Here is a 15,172-nt window from a genome sequence, read left to right on the forward strand (position 1 = left end):
CATAGACACATTTATGAAGCTGTTCATGATCTAGAATTAAATTAAGAGTTTATTACATAAAGCTGTGGTAATAGTAGACTAACCTAAGGACAAAGGTAGATATGAAAAATTAGTCGAAATTCATATTTTCAACTTCTATATTCAATAATTCTGTTTCCTATGAAACATATTTATTACTATGCTTATAACTGTGGTTTTAAGGTACAATAAAGGAATACAGATTGTAGGATTCCTCAAGTAAATATTAGACTTGAGAATTCAAAAGATTTTAGGAGCTTCCAAATGACATTCAAAGACAAAAACAAAGATGACTAAGCTTTATTGATTAAAGACATGCAAACTAGACAAAGTTTATAATGAGTATAGTTCACATTAGGCATTTTTGTTGAACTCCTTGGACTCAAAGATGAAGATTTCACCTGTGATTACAATGGTAGAAAATTAATTTTCCATGAGGTTGATTTTTAGCTGGTAACACCAAAGAGTACCATCAAAGTCCTTCAGGAAACCTTCCAAGAAAGTCTTACCTACTCATGATTATAATGCCAATATATGAAATCAAAAGGTACCAAGAAATCATCTCAACTATAGGCCTTAATATACCAAAAGATAATTAAAAATACAAATTGTATATGGGTCTGCATAGAAACTCTATGTGTAGCCAAGATAAATTTAAAGAAATATAATGGAATATTTCTACATCATTGATACATAATACAGTCTGCTTGACTAAGCCTAAAATAAAAACTAAGTCTATGAGCTTGTAACATCCTAGTGACATCAAGTTCTAGTTAAATCTGAAGATCTGAAAAAGCTGTTATAAAATGTCATCTTCTACTCATCGTTGAGGTCTCGTCTAGCATCATAAGCTTTACATTTACTATGTCATCAGTGCTACTCACCAGTAGTTCTTAATGTTAAAACAAATAATATGTTTTGAGGTCTGGAATGCACTTGCCTGCATTTACTAAATTGTCCTGGATTGGTCAGACATGGAGAATAGATATTGGCAAGAGAACATTGGAGCAGGTGCCCCAAGATTAACTAAAATATGACCTTTGCAAAGAGAGTTTAAAAGAATATATGAAGAACAATATATTACATGATGACTAAGAGAATGCAGCTGCAGGTTGCTAGCATACAACTATAGTGCTGGATCAGACTGAAAATCAGCAAAAGGAAATATGAAGACTCGTCGTTAACAGACGCCTCGAGGAGACCATACGTCAGAGATGCAGAATCATAAAGAGACTAAGTTCTAAAAGACCATCTGTAGCTAGAAATGCAATCTCCCCTTGTGGAGGAAGAGCTACTTAGCAGCAGCATGGATCGTTTTAGCCACACAAGCTGATTAGTTCATAGTATCAGCAGGTGATGATAAACACTTTGATGCTTCTCCATAGTAACCATATCGTTCAGCTCTACATCAAAGTCAGTTTTTCATCTTTTCACTATGATGAAGGTAGATTTTTTTTCTCCTTATATAAATAACACAAGCTTACTGTAGATCATTTGAACATACTAAAACTAGAAGGAAGAGAATGAAAATCCCTTGGAATCCTGCTACCTTAAAATAATTACCGTGCATCTTTGTAATCATGCTTTCCTGCATCTCTTCAAGCATACATAGATACACATGATGCACATGTGAGATCATATCATGCATGCTGCTTTTATTGGGATGACCTTCCCCTACCTTCTTCCTCCCCATGAAAGCATTTACCATACCTAGTTAAGCTGGTTAATGTTCTGTATACAACCTTCTATATTTCCTTTTGTCCTACTGTAATCCTAGGCAGATTTCCATATGTGGAAGGATATTTTTGTGATTATTTTCTAAATTGAAACACACTTTACATACATTTTTGCATCTCCTTATTATCTTAAAAATTCTTCCATGTCACATGATGTATCTCTAATCCATTCTTTTTAATGGGTACATAATAGGTATATGACTATACCTCAACTTATTTATCCTTTGCCCTTTGTATTAACTTTGTTCCTGTTTCGAGGGATCAGTAAACAGTACTACAGAAAGCATCTCTCAAGATCTGCATCCTTGGGTATTAATAATTTCCTTTCCATGGAATAGATTCCCAGGAATAAATTGCAGGATAAAAGAATAAAACTATTTTTTTAATTTAAATAGATGCTGCTAGGTTTTTTTTTTCAGGAATGATACAATGTCAAAGCGCACTACAGAGCGATTTGATCATATGATCAAAGACGACTAGATCTGGTGGGGAGAGAGAGTCAAGGGTTTTGGGAGGTGGACCCACCTTTGTCCCTGCTTAGCTGCATAACCTTGGATGAGTCATGTCACGTCTCCGAGCCCTCATCTTCAAAGTGAAGAGGTTAGAGTAGATGATTCCTACTGTTCCCAACTAATTCTGAAATTCTGTGATTTTTTAAGTGTTACAGTCAAAGACTAAAACCCTCAGATATGGCTTCCAATAACAGTGAAATCATTCTAAAAAATTCTAGTGAACATTAAGTATTTCTTCAGGAGGGGGCATTTATAGGTAGCCCCCAAATCATATTTTTCTTTGTTAGACATTGCATACATGCTTGATTTATGGAAGATATTTCAGTCTCATGCTGTCCTCACAATTGGAAAGTTCTTCATTCAGAAGGGGTTCCAAATTGAAAAATTAATCTCCGATCAGAATTCTCTTCCCTATGGCCGAAAATATATTTGTATATATAATATCTTGATAAATGATAAAAAGTTTTCCTAAAGCTAAATAAAAAGTTCCTCTAAAAGCAATAATAATTTTATAAACAGGAACAATGTCTTTTTTCTGGGTAAAAGACAGCATCCCTTAACTTATATAAACAGTACATGCATAACAAAAAATATCCACATATAGTGAAAAATTTAAGCCCTATCAATATGAAATCTTAGGATGGAATATATGTGCATATATAATCATTGATGTTGCAGTCAATTCAAAGATGTGCAGCTTTGAAAGAGTCTTGCAAATGCTCCTTGAAATATCAGAAGCACTATCAGAAGAGTGAGGGGAAGTAATAGAATATGGCCTCTTTGATAATTATTCAATCTCTCAGTAAACTGATTTTTGTACATTAAATAATTGGTGGATTCTCTTTCATAAAATTGCAAAGCCTTGTCATTAAAAATGAGTTTTCTGTGTCAGAGTGTCTCGATTCACTTTCAAAATGTCAGCTGAATGTGACTGCAGTCCTTGACCTTGAACTTTTCATGGTTGGCTTCTGATTGACACATTTATTCAATTTGACCTTTCCTTTTAACTGAACTGTTCTTCTTCTGATTGAGTCTTCATTGGAAGATTGCTGTTGTAGCCCACAATCTAAGCAGTAGTTTGAATCGTTTGTCTTTTCTGACATTGATGTGTTTGAATTCCCTAAATTCTAAGTATTTTGGATGGTGATGAGAATCTTCGTGACTGTGAAAGACAGTGCTTAAATGGATGCTGTGACCCAAATTTTCTTCTTTTGCAGTGGGCTACTCTTTCACTCAGAAACTTGTTTCTAAGCATTAATAACTGTCAAGTTAGACCTAGCCAAGGAATACTCAGTGTTTGGTAGTAAAGCACATAGTCGCAGTAATACAGATACTTGTTGAAGATTGCACTTGTTAAAATATTTACTGATATCACAAATAAAATGTGAATACCTGAAAAACTTGAATTTTGAGAAGAAACTTGAAACAGCTAGATATTTAACTGGAAAATTCATTTTTAGAAATTCTTATATAAAATTAACTATTCCACGTAGAATATTATGTTTTTGCAAAAAGATTGGACATAAAAGTTATTCCACCATTCTTGCTCATTTTTTTTCTTTTAAAATGTCTGTCAACACACTTTTTCCACAGCAAACCATATTCTTTCATATATCTAAAGAGTCTTCTATGTGCCAGGCACATAGAATATCATCTTTACTTGTAAGAATGAAGTGCAAATATGGTTGATACCCACAAGATTGAAATATAGTTTAAAATGCCTTTAGGTGATATTTACCCAGTGGATACAAAGGCCTTCTCTTTTTTCCAGTCCTTTTGTAGTTCAAGAAGATGAAATGAAAAATAGTTAATTTTTCTCAGCAAGTTCTGGATTGGAAATACTTCCTCTAAATTCTTCCTGAAAATGAAGGTCGGTTTTTAGCTCCTGTCACTCATCTCATACAGCATTGCAGACAACCAAGAGAAGCCACTCAGTAGTCAGCACTTTCAACACTTTTATTCTCCCTATAAATCTCCTCAATCGGATCTGCACATTCATTAGGAACCCTTTCCATCTTCCACGTAACTGCAGACATGAGTTTTGCTCATTTATTTGCCGGTTTATTACTCAGTACCCTTTCTGAAGCGTCCATTATCAATTTCTTTGAGTCCCTCCCTATCTTGGACTGAGGGTCTGGTTGCTATGGAAAAAAATACACTTTATATTCTGTAGTAAATACAGGATCTTATAGCCACACACTTGGGATCTTTCCCCTGGGAACATGCTTTATTTGGTAGCACCCTGGACTTGATGTTTTCCAAAGCCGTTACTCTACTAGTCTGTTACCACTTGGCAAGGAAATCTAGAGTTGGTTTTGTTTTTAATCTGAAGTCCTTGAGATTTCCTCTCTATTCTGCTTGAAAAATGAGTGATTCTGTCTTTTCAGTTCATCTCTCGGTATTCAGACTTGATCATACGTGGCAAGAAGAAATCTGTTGGTACTTTCTGTTTTCTTCCTGAAAATCTCCTTAGGCAAATTCAGTTTGTCCACTGTGGATAATGTGTTGTTCACGCTATCTTAGGTGGCAGTATCGCCACATTTTCCAACAGTATGGAAAGGGGCCCCTTTTCTCCAGTCTCTGGAACAGTTTCCTCCCTGCTCTTCACTCTCTCATCAGTGATCTCCTCGAGAGCCTCCCAGCTCTCAGGAGTACTGTCCTCATGGTCCTCCCCAGCCTCTGTCCTAGAACCTAGAACCTCAAAGCCAATGCCATGTGTTTAGACTTTAGTTACAGCAGCCTTCTACGTCCAGGCACCTAACTATTTTATGGTGGTTTACTGTTGCGCCCCAAGTCACCCCAAAGCTTAGTGGTGTAAAGGACAACCATGATGCTCAGCTCATGATTTTGTGAGTCAGGAAATGAGGCAGATAACACCAGGGATGGCTTGAATCTGTTCCACAGTGGCTGAGCCTTCCGCCAAGGTAGCCAAATGGCTCGCGATTGCTTGGAGCCTCAGTTCTGGCTGTTAGATGGATTCCACGGTTTTTGTTGTTCTTCTGCCCGGTTTAGAAGGCTCAGGATGGTTTCTTTACTCACAAGCCTGGTGGCTGAGCTAGAATAGTTAAAAAACTGGGCACATCTGGACTTCTCTCTTTCTCCATGTCTTATCTCTACACAAATAAATTGACCTTTGTTTATAGGGATGACAGACCCAAGATAGTCCAATTTTTTAAATGGCAGCTGACTTTTCCAGAACAAATTAAGTCTAGGAAGTCTAGAAAGAAGTTTTAGGTCTTCTTATGATCTAGCCACAGAATTTTCAAGACATCATGTCTGCCATATTCTACTAGTCAAAAAATTACCAAGGCCAGTCCAGATTTAAGGAGTAGGAATTAGACTTGTTAATAGGTTGTTAGGGTGTTTTTTTGTTTTTTTTGTTTTTTGTTTTGAGTCTCGAACAGTATCAGCTGCATTGCAGCCTTGATTTATTTTGAAAAGGAAGAATTATTTTCAATAGAACAAATAGCAAAGTGGGTGTGGACATCCTTAGTCTATCACAGTGAAAAAAGTCCAAATCCTACTAGCCTAATGGTCTACCAGATTCTTTGAGCAACATTACACGCAAGTAGTATCACCATAAAGCACAGCAACCAATGGGGTGTGAAACCCCCGCCTGAGGAATCCTCACTATAGTGTAATGTCATGTGTGGCCATAATAACACAGGGTATGTTTCACTGGTGGCTCTCGGGACAGATTTTAAATACTTCCTAGTACGTTGTTTAGTCACCTTGTTGGAAGGAGGAAGAGATGACTAATAGGAAAGAATAAACGCTAGCAGGGCAGAAGTTACGAGAATCTGAAGATGCAAAATTTAATTTATATGAGGCAGTAAAGTTCCATTCCAGTTGTTGGAAGGTATTGTACTGTAGAGAGTTATTGGCGATCCAAAGACAGGGATAGAATCAATGCCTCAGCAAGAGTAACGGGGCAGGTGCAAATGGGTTAGTTACCAGTGACAGGGAAAGGAGAGAAACAGACGCAGTAGGTTAGAGCGGGTAGAGGTCTTCTAGTTTTAGCATTAGCTGTCCTCTTTCCCCCATGATGCCAGAGACCCAGGGTGATAAACTGCTTGGACCTAAGAGTCCTGAGTAAAACAGAGGCACTCAAATGATCTGGCCCCATTCCAGAGCCATTCTTAGAGTTCCATGCAAAATCAATGAAACTCAGAGCAGTCTACTACGTTCCCAAGACTTTGGGACGTTATGACAGTACCAGATCAATACTGGATCTAACTGATGAGTGAGGTGAGAGCTACTATATGCTGCCTTACTGGGCTTCGTGATTTTGGGGAAGAAATAGAAATCCTTCAGACAGATGTCTCAGCACCTTTCCCATAGCCAGGATGGGGCTAAACTTGTGTGTGGACACTGACGATTCTGCAGTGTAGGAACAAGCAGCAGAATAAAACGCAGTTCATCCTGGAAGCCTTTATATGATGGGGTAACAAGATAGTGTTAACCTTCAAAGATAAATTGAAAATAATGACAATACTAGAAAAGAGAGAACAGATACATTGATATATCAGTAAAATATTGCTCCATTGAAATCATGCTCTTAAGTTAGGAAGTCACATTTGGAAAATTCTTCCTCTACAGCGGTGTCCCTAATAACGACACGTCGCTAAAAGAAAACAGGTCAGTTGTGGGTCACACGGAAAATTCTCTCAGGGATGGGTCAGCAGTCACAGAAAAGGTGAATGATGGCCTGAGAAAATGAGGCTGATGGGCCTCGTGTGTTAACAGAAAGGTGATTCTGGCGTTTCAAAGGAAGGTGCAGCATTTCACGCCTAGATGTGGTTGATAAAAAACAGACAAAAAAGTGTGAGCTCTCAGAATCATTCTATGGTTTACCTGCGAATTATTTTCTAATAATAGTTTTGCGGTTTCTGCCGTATAATGAACCCATCTTATTGTGATGCTCTTGCCCAGTTTTGCTCTAACTCGTACAAGTGAGTCAAATTACTTACCGGGTTAAGTGGAACAAGGATTGGTTTCCTAGGCACAATAGCACGGAACGGAAAGGACGCCAGACTGGGGGTCAGGTGCCCCAGGCTCCACTTCTGCCTCCACGCTTGGCTTGTCCTCGACAAGCCACCTGCACTCTTCAGCCCTCAGTTTTCCCAACTGCTGTAGGAATTGGTTGAGCTGGATGATTTGCTATTTTTCCTTCCATGCTGAAGTCAGTTTTTCCGGCAATTATCTTTTTGTTCCCTTATCTATCTTTAACACACCACATTGTATTACAGCTAGTTGTCTGTCCCTCACATTGCATTGTGAGTTTCTCAAAGGCATTATTTATCTTTTATTCTTGGAGCATGTGCAGATCAGGTATGACAGATTTTATCTCTTGTACCAACTCAGTCAGCTGAAGCACTCTGTTGAGAAAAATCCATAGGTTGGGTCAAGGCTCAGACATACTTCTTATCAGCAAAGGACAAGGACATAGCCTCCAAGGGTCCAAGTATTTTCAACTTCCTGTTTAGACAAAATAGACACTCTAACAAATGATTGCTACTTGAATGAATGAACAGTTTTATAACTGTGCGTGTGCTGTGAGCTCTCATAAAATAAAATGTGTAGCTATTGCAGTATTATTCTAGAACTTTCCTGGAGGCCATGCCATTACTAGCTGTTTACAAAGCACAAGCTAATGCATGAGTGAACAAAATTTTTTCTTACTAGTTCTATCACCTTTATGTAACATCAGTGAGAGGTAATTTAAACAGCATAAACTTAGTGAAAGGCAGTAATATCATTCCATTACTAGATAATGGTGTCATTTACTTTTAGGGAAAAACATTTATTGCCTGCCAGAATTGTTAACATCTTTTTACCTACCAGTGTTGCCTCATTGAGCCAATCTATGGACTAGGTGCTGTTCAGATTATAAAATATTATTACTGAAGAGATTCCATGAGAAGGTTGATCTGTCATACAAACACTAGAAAGGATTTTCTAATAATATTACTCATGTGAATTTAAGTGTCACTCTTGCCTAGAATTAATTCTCTTACAGAAAACTGATCTGCTGCGGCACTTAAAAAACTGCCAACTTCAAAGCGAAGCTGAGAATCCCTCTATGGTCCCTTCCAGCTCTAGGACTGTTAAGTTTAGAGGGAGTTCCCATCTCCATCCTTCAAACTATAAGATGCTGTCTCCCTGTTTGTCACCAACATACCAAGTGTAAAGTTAACAGACTGAAGCTGACAGTGGTGTGTCAGTGAGTTTTGTGCTTGCATTGGAGATGCAAGAAAAAAGTAAAAAGACTATCTGGATGGATTAACACATAAATACACTAATGTCTGGGCAGACTCACAAATATTCAGCACAAAAGACAAAGTTTATTGCTGTGTTTTTTTATATAAGCCTTAAGAAGACGTAATCTGTCTATCCCTATGTTTTCATGCCAACACGCATTAAGAAAAAGACTGCTAGTCAATAAAAAATAAAACAGAAGGTATAAATATTAAGGTAGGAAAGGATAGGCATTTTACAGTTTTCAAGAGATGTATGCCAGCTTTTCAATATTTACTCCAAAGAGTATTGCCTAGAATATACACATGTGTTCTAAGAGATCGCTGGCAATAGCAGTATGGACTGGGTTCAGCAGGACCAACTTCATGGTTGTGCCATCTGTGTAGTCACCCAGGGCCCCGCACTGAGAAGGATCTGGTGCTTGGTGTAATGCTTGTCTGCCACCATTTTGAAATTCTTAATCATTTTTGGATAAGGGGCCCCCTATTTTCATTTTACACTAAGATCCACAAATTATATAGCCATTTCTCGTGGTCAGTTAAGCCCTTCTGGAAGAAATAAGACTTGAACAAGGGCTTTAACATGGGAGACGGAACTTGCAGACTTTGGCACGTCACTGGGAAATCACTTGAAGAAAGGTGCAGAGGATACGTTTTCCACGAGAGTGAGAGACAAGATAGTTTACGTCCAGTCGCAAATGCTAAGAAAGATGTTGGACCGTCTTGTAGGCAACAGGTGAATATAGCCAGTGAAGTTGTTTGAAATTGTAAATTAAATCAGCTTTAAAGAAGGACTAACCTAGTAATGGCAAGTCATATGGGTAAAAGTGAGACACAGAGAGGACACGCCACAGAGGATATAAACAGTTGGTTTGAAAGCTACTGTCAAAAACCTAAATGTAAGAGTCACTGCTCACAGAATGATTGCTAAAACTATATGAAGCACACGGAAAGAGAAAATATTTTCTCTGAATCTGGTGCATGCATTGTGCTATCAGATAACACACCCATCTCTTTCCTTCATGTCTCTTCCAAGCCTAGATGCAAATATAAGGGGAGCTACTCCACATTCTCTTCCTGTATTTTTTCTATCAAAGCTGGATTAGAGTAAACACTCCTTATGTGTGCAATCTCTATGTGTATACCCAAAGCCCTCCTTAACACATAGAAATAAATATCTGTTGAATGAATTGGTGATAATTACATAAACAATAAAAGAACTATGAGTCCAAATATTCAGTAATCATTTAAGACAAACTTCGGCAAGAGTAGGATGGAGTTACGAATTTAATTCGAGAAAGCATAAGGCTGATAAATGGTTCGACCTTATCTATTTCATGCCTATTTTAACCTAGAAGCACTAGATTAACATAGAAATGACGCAGTAGGCACTTAGAGCTTGTCTTAGTCCCTTCAGGCTACTGTAACAGACACCATAGCCTGAGGGGCTTATACGCAACAGAAAATTTATTTCTTGTAGTTTTGGAAGCTGGGAAGTCTGAGATGCAGGCACTAGCAGGTTTGATGTCCGGGGAGGGAGGGCCAGCTTCCTGACTGATAGATGGGCATCTGTTCACCATGGTCCTCCCACAGCACACGCGGAAGGGGTGAGAGCGCTCTCCGAGGGCTCTGTTGTAAAGGCACTAATACCATTCAGGAGGGCTTCACCCACGTTCACGCTCAGTTACCTCCCGAACACCTCGCTTTCAAACACCATCACACTGAAGATTAGATTTCAATATATGAATTTGAGGGGGGACACAAACATTCTGTCTTTAATGGAGTCCTTCTGTCTGACTACTTATGTTAATCTTAGATAAAGGCATTACCCATTCACCTCACCCCTAGGGAAGAGAGTCAATATGCATACGATCAAAATAAATATATGTATATACACATAGGATCAGATAAGAGATCTCTTTCAAGAATCAGCGTGCAAATACACCACCTAAGCCTGGCGTCCACTGACAAGTTAAATATCACAGCCCCTAGTCCTGCACATCTGCTTGAGAAAAGAGAAACAGTAATGTGATAGGCATGGCATTTTGTCATCCATTCGGTATTTTTTATAAATTCACTATTGTTATCTATAAAGCAAGTTCATTATACTAAAATTTAATTGTGATTGATCCTGTAATTTTTTTTTGCTTTGAGCACCTTCCTAATGCCTAACCTTCATTTTAACCGAGATGGTGGACAGATCCCATAAATGTGTGACTTTGTGCTTCTAATACTAAATGATCCAGTTTCGATACCTAGCCATCCCGAGTTCGTCAGTGAGTTATCATCTCCTTTTTCCTCTTTAATCTATGTCACCAAGAAAAACTCTTTCTGCATTTTTCTTAGTACTTAACTATATGCTATTAGAATATGTGCTGGAAGTAAACACCAAGGTCCCAGTGATGGGGTGTTAGAGCCGTATTTACCTACTTTTAGTCTTCAGTGCATCTTTGGATGCATTTCACATTTTGCCCTAATAGGCAGGAATGTTTTTGTCAAATAGTATTTTGTCTAGTATTTTCTTCACTGGTAGCCGCTAAAATTTTGATTTCAGATAATATGTCCAATTATTTAAGCATGTGAGTTAGTATTAACAACTTTCTTAAAAAATATATGAAAATCCACATCATCATAAATGTCAATCCCATTATATAAAGCTTTAAGGAAAAAATTGTAAAAGGAAGAATAATGTATATGTATGTTGTTTCCTTATCGTGGTAGGGCATTTTAAGCAAATTATCCTCTAGGAAAAAGAAATATTGTTACCAGGAAAATATTTTAACCATCCGAGTTTTATGTCAATAACATTAATCATATCTAATAGTCCATGTTGTAGCTGATATCCAGTGTTTTATGTTAGAAGAGACTTTTTTTTAATTGCCTCTCATAGAATGCATATACCATATTACTTTGCTTTATGAAGAGGCATTCCTTTCTGTGTCTGTTTGCCAGGGGCTGGGGGCGCTGGAAGTGCCTTAGGTGAGCCGATTGACACTGAGAAAGTTAAATAAACCCTAAATGAGGGCACAAAAACTGCCGTACCCCGCAGGTTTCTGGCTGGGTCAATCAGCATGAAGCCACTATTTATATGAACAGTCAAGTTATGTTGTTCAGACAGTTTGTTCCCCAAGCTTTCTCAGAATGCTTACTATGTGCACAGCATTCTGCTAAATCCTGCTGAAAAAATGCTTTACAAGTACTTCACATTTTTGAAGCATCTCCCAATATTTCACATGTGAACATCATTTTGCTTGATTTCCCTCAATAGTCCTGAGAGAGACAATATGGCCATTATTATGCCAATAAATTGCTTTTCCCAGTGTCACAAGGCTCAGAAGGTGAACTCAGGCTAGATTCCAGGTCTTCTTATTCTGAATGCAGTGGTTTTCTGTAAGAAAGGAGGAATAACATAGATCTAAAATAAAGCTGAGCACTTACCAGGAAACTCGTTATAGCTATGGAAAACTCTGATAGCCACTTCGTGGAAGGAGTGAATACCAATTAAAGAAATATTCCTCTTGGCTAAGAATGCAATTATAGTGCCCTTTTACAGATAACATTTATCAAGCATTTACTACGTGCCAGACACACTGCTATGGGCTTTGCTTGTGTTATCACATTGAAGCTGTAAGAGAGGCTCTGAGCGATAGAGTCATTTCCCCAAGTTCAAAATTTAATAAGTGGAACACAGGGGTACACACGATTCTGTGTCATTCCAAAACCTGAATATACTCCTTCAGTACCATTCTCTACTCGTAGCCGTAGCCTTTTCGTATTTCCCTTCCACATTTCTTTAGGAGAAAAAGGAGGCAGAGGAGGAGGTACTGCCGGGCAGGAAGAAGGAAGAAAACAAGCCATCCAGGCCTTCATTAGTTCACCCAATGACCACCAGCTGCCCTGGTGCCCAGCCCGGCCCTGGGAATGCCCGGAGAGGACCTGGGGGGTGACTTCCAAGAATACCGAGTGCTAGTTCAGAGACATGAGCAAAGTCCTAATGAAGCGAAACTGAACAGCGGCAGAGCTAACGCAGCCAGGCTTTACAAAGAAAAGGCATTTGAGCTGTGTCTAAAGGTGTCTTCCACAGAGTCATGGGAAGTATTCCCAGGTATGAAGAAATGTGAGGTCAGGGTTACAGAGACACGGGATTCGGCCGCAGCAGGTGGACTCAGGCTCTGAGGAGCCTTCTGTTGAAATAGGGAGACTGGACTTCACCCTCTAGGCAGCGAGAGTCAATAGACACATTTAACAGCAAGTTAAATGTGCTTCCATCTTTAGGAAGTCTTAACTAGGAGTCTTATGCTGAATGAGGGGGACATTTAGTCAAAGAGAAAGCCAATAAAGGACTGAGCTTGAATGGAGGGATGACATTTCCGGTATTACTTCTGAGTCATAAATAAAAGGTACAATAATCTAGCAACTAAAGACTAGTAACCAAGAGATGTGAATGACTTAGCTCTGTTGCTGCTCTCACAGCGAGTGAACATATAGCCTCTTAAAGAGCGTTCGTTGATTCATCCACTCAACGACTGTGTATAGGACACCCACTCTGTGGCACGCACTGTGCTAGGTGACAGTGCTTGGAGCGTTGTGTCAAGCACTGGTTGTAGCAAAGTTCTTTGGAAGCAACATGTAATGCAATTTGTTCGTGGAGTCAAAAAAAGCAGCAAATAAAAGGCAGGATATAAAGCAAGTGTCAAAGAAAACAAGAAAAGAGAGAGTAATTCCTAAGAGAGAAAAAAGTGAAAATGAGGTTTAAGCTTAAGAAAGCAAACATCTGCTATAAGTAACCATTTCATTAAAAGTGCACTAAATTGTGGAAGTTCTCTCTCAGGAACTGCGTACCGTGGGCTGAGATTAAGGATAATGGGCTCCCACATGAATTCTTCTCATTACTGCTCTTGAAAGATCGGTAAATCTCTGAAAGGGTAATTTAGGTTTAGTGTTCACAATTCATTCATTTTACTTTTAATCTTCCCTGTTTAGAATTGTAAAAATATAATGCAGATATAATCCAAAAGAGAAGGAATGGGCCCCAAATGAGACCATTTCAGCTCCTCAAATAGTCTTGGCATTAACCGATACGCAGTAGCAGACTTTATTCCTATTAGATGGTGTTGGACCTTTTGCGAGTTCACAGAGCACTGCGCATTATTAATTGCAGGACCCAAGTAAAGGAACCACATGGAAAAGATAATGTATACTTCACTGTCCTGAATTCCTTGGACCTTTGTGTGATTTTTCAGTGAAGTCTCTTAATCCCATTAAGTTTTTCTTTCACTATAATTCAACAAAAAGGACAACGGTTTTAAGACTTGTCCAGGACAAAAAGGAATCACTTATTTGGGAAGAAAAGGGCCTGGAAAATAAGACAATCGATGATTTAATCACAGAAGTGTGATTTTGCAATTTTTTTTTTCAAAAATGTAAGTCTGAAAAATGACTTAAAATCATTACTTTTTCTGCTGTTAAACTACCACCAATCACTTTGTGAAACTGAAATACAAGAAAATTTTAAAAAACAACAAAATAAACCAAAAAACTCCAAGGGCCATCTTTCAGAAGCGCTACTTCTGGAACTAATAAAGTCATCTAACTTTCTGGGCCTCTCTTGGGCTTTTGCATTAAACAGAGGTCTCATACTGGGCCCATAGTGTGCACATTGATTCTTGTTTAATTTAATTGAGTCCCCTGTCAGGAGAGCATCTTAGAAATCCATGGGGAAAAGGAGATTTTCATACCTGAGATGGACCTGTAGTATATAAAGTAGTAAATATATTGAACTCATTTATATTATGTAGATTTGAAACTGAATTATAGTTTATGATGTTTACACTTTGCTTTTGTTTCCCCATATTAAATCAAAGAGATTTTAAGTGTAAATTTCCTTTTTGGATGTAAAAGAAGTGAGCACTTAGTCTACTACAGATGAGAAAATAAAATTTGAGAGCAACAATTTTACCGAAGGAATTAGCAGAGGGGGACAATCACTGGATAAATATCACATTCCTTGTAGTAATTGTTATGACATTTTAATGCATTCTCACCAAGAAGCATTCCCTTGTAAATGACTGAACTGGACCATGTCTTAACAATTATTTCATGAGAGAAAAACCTCAATACCCTTAGAAGTTCCTATCATAAGACTAATAGGAAGGAAAAAAAAAAAAAAACCCACACAAATGAAACACCAGAAAGAAATGACCTCAAACGTAGTATACAGTTAAGTGATTCAAAGAAACACACATCATTTGAGAGGCTAAAAACTTGCAATAACTTCTCACCCTTTTTATGAATGCTAAAGAAAAAAAAAGAATCCAAAGGATTTATAGAAATTCTCCCTTTCATGATCTTTATATAGTCCATTGTTCTATTTCAAAATAAAAGTGAACAACTAAACTCTTAAAGACTCATCAGGACACTGTCCTCTAAGGACAAATACATGATTTTTTAAAGATACTTCATCCATTCCATCAAAAAAATTAAAAGATCTCTAACCTGGGGTGCTTCTCTATGGCTTGCATTAAACATTGTTTCATGTGCCTAACTATACTGTTGGAGCGAAGTGTTGAGTTCTTTGAAGATGTCATTTCAAGCTGCATGCATGTACTCTCATTCCAGTGAATTGTTTTTGATTGCAACGTGGAAACTG

General features: G+C 38.0%; 1 protein-coding gene across 1 annotated transcript in view; it reads left to right on the top strand.

Moving 5' to 3' along the window:
* CNTN5 (contactin 5) overlaps positions 1-15,172 on the top strand; it is a 1,016,453-nt gene that overhangs the window by 902,775 nt on the left and 98,506 nt on the right. The window lies entirely within an intron of this gene.

The sequence above is a fragment of the Camelus dromedarius genome, chromosome 12 (assembly GCF_036321535.1).
Source record: "Camelus dromedarius isolate mCamDro1 chromosome 12, mCamDro1.pat, whole genome shotgun sequence".
NCBI lineage: Eukaryota > Metazoa > Chordata > Mammalia > Artiodactyla > Camelidae > Camelus > Camelus dromedarius.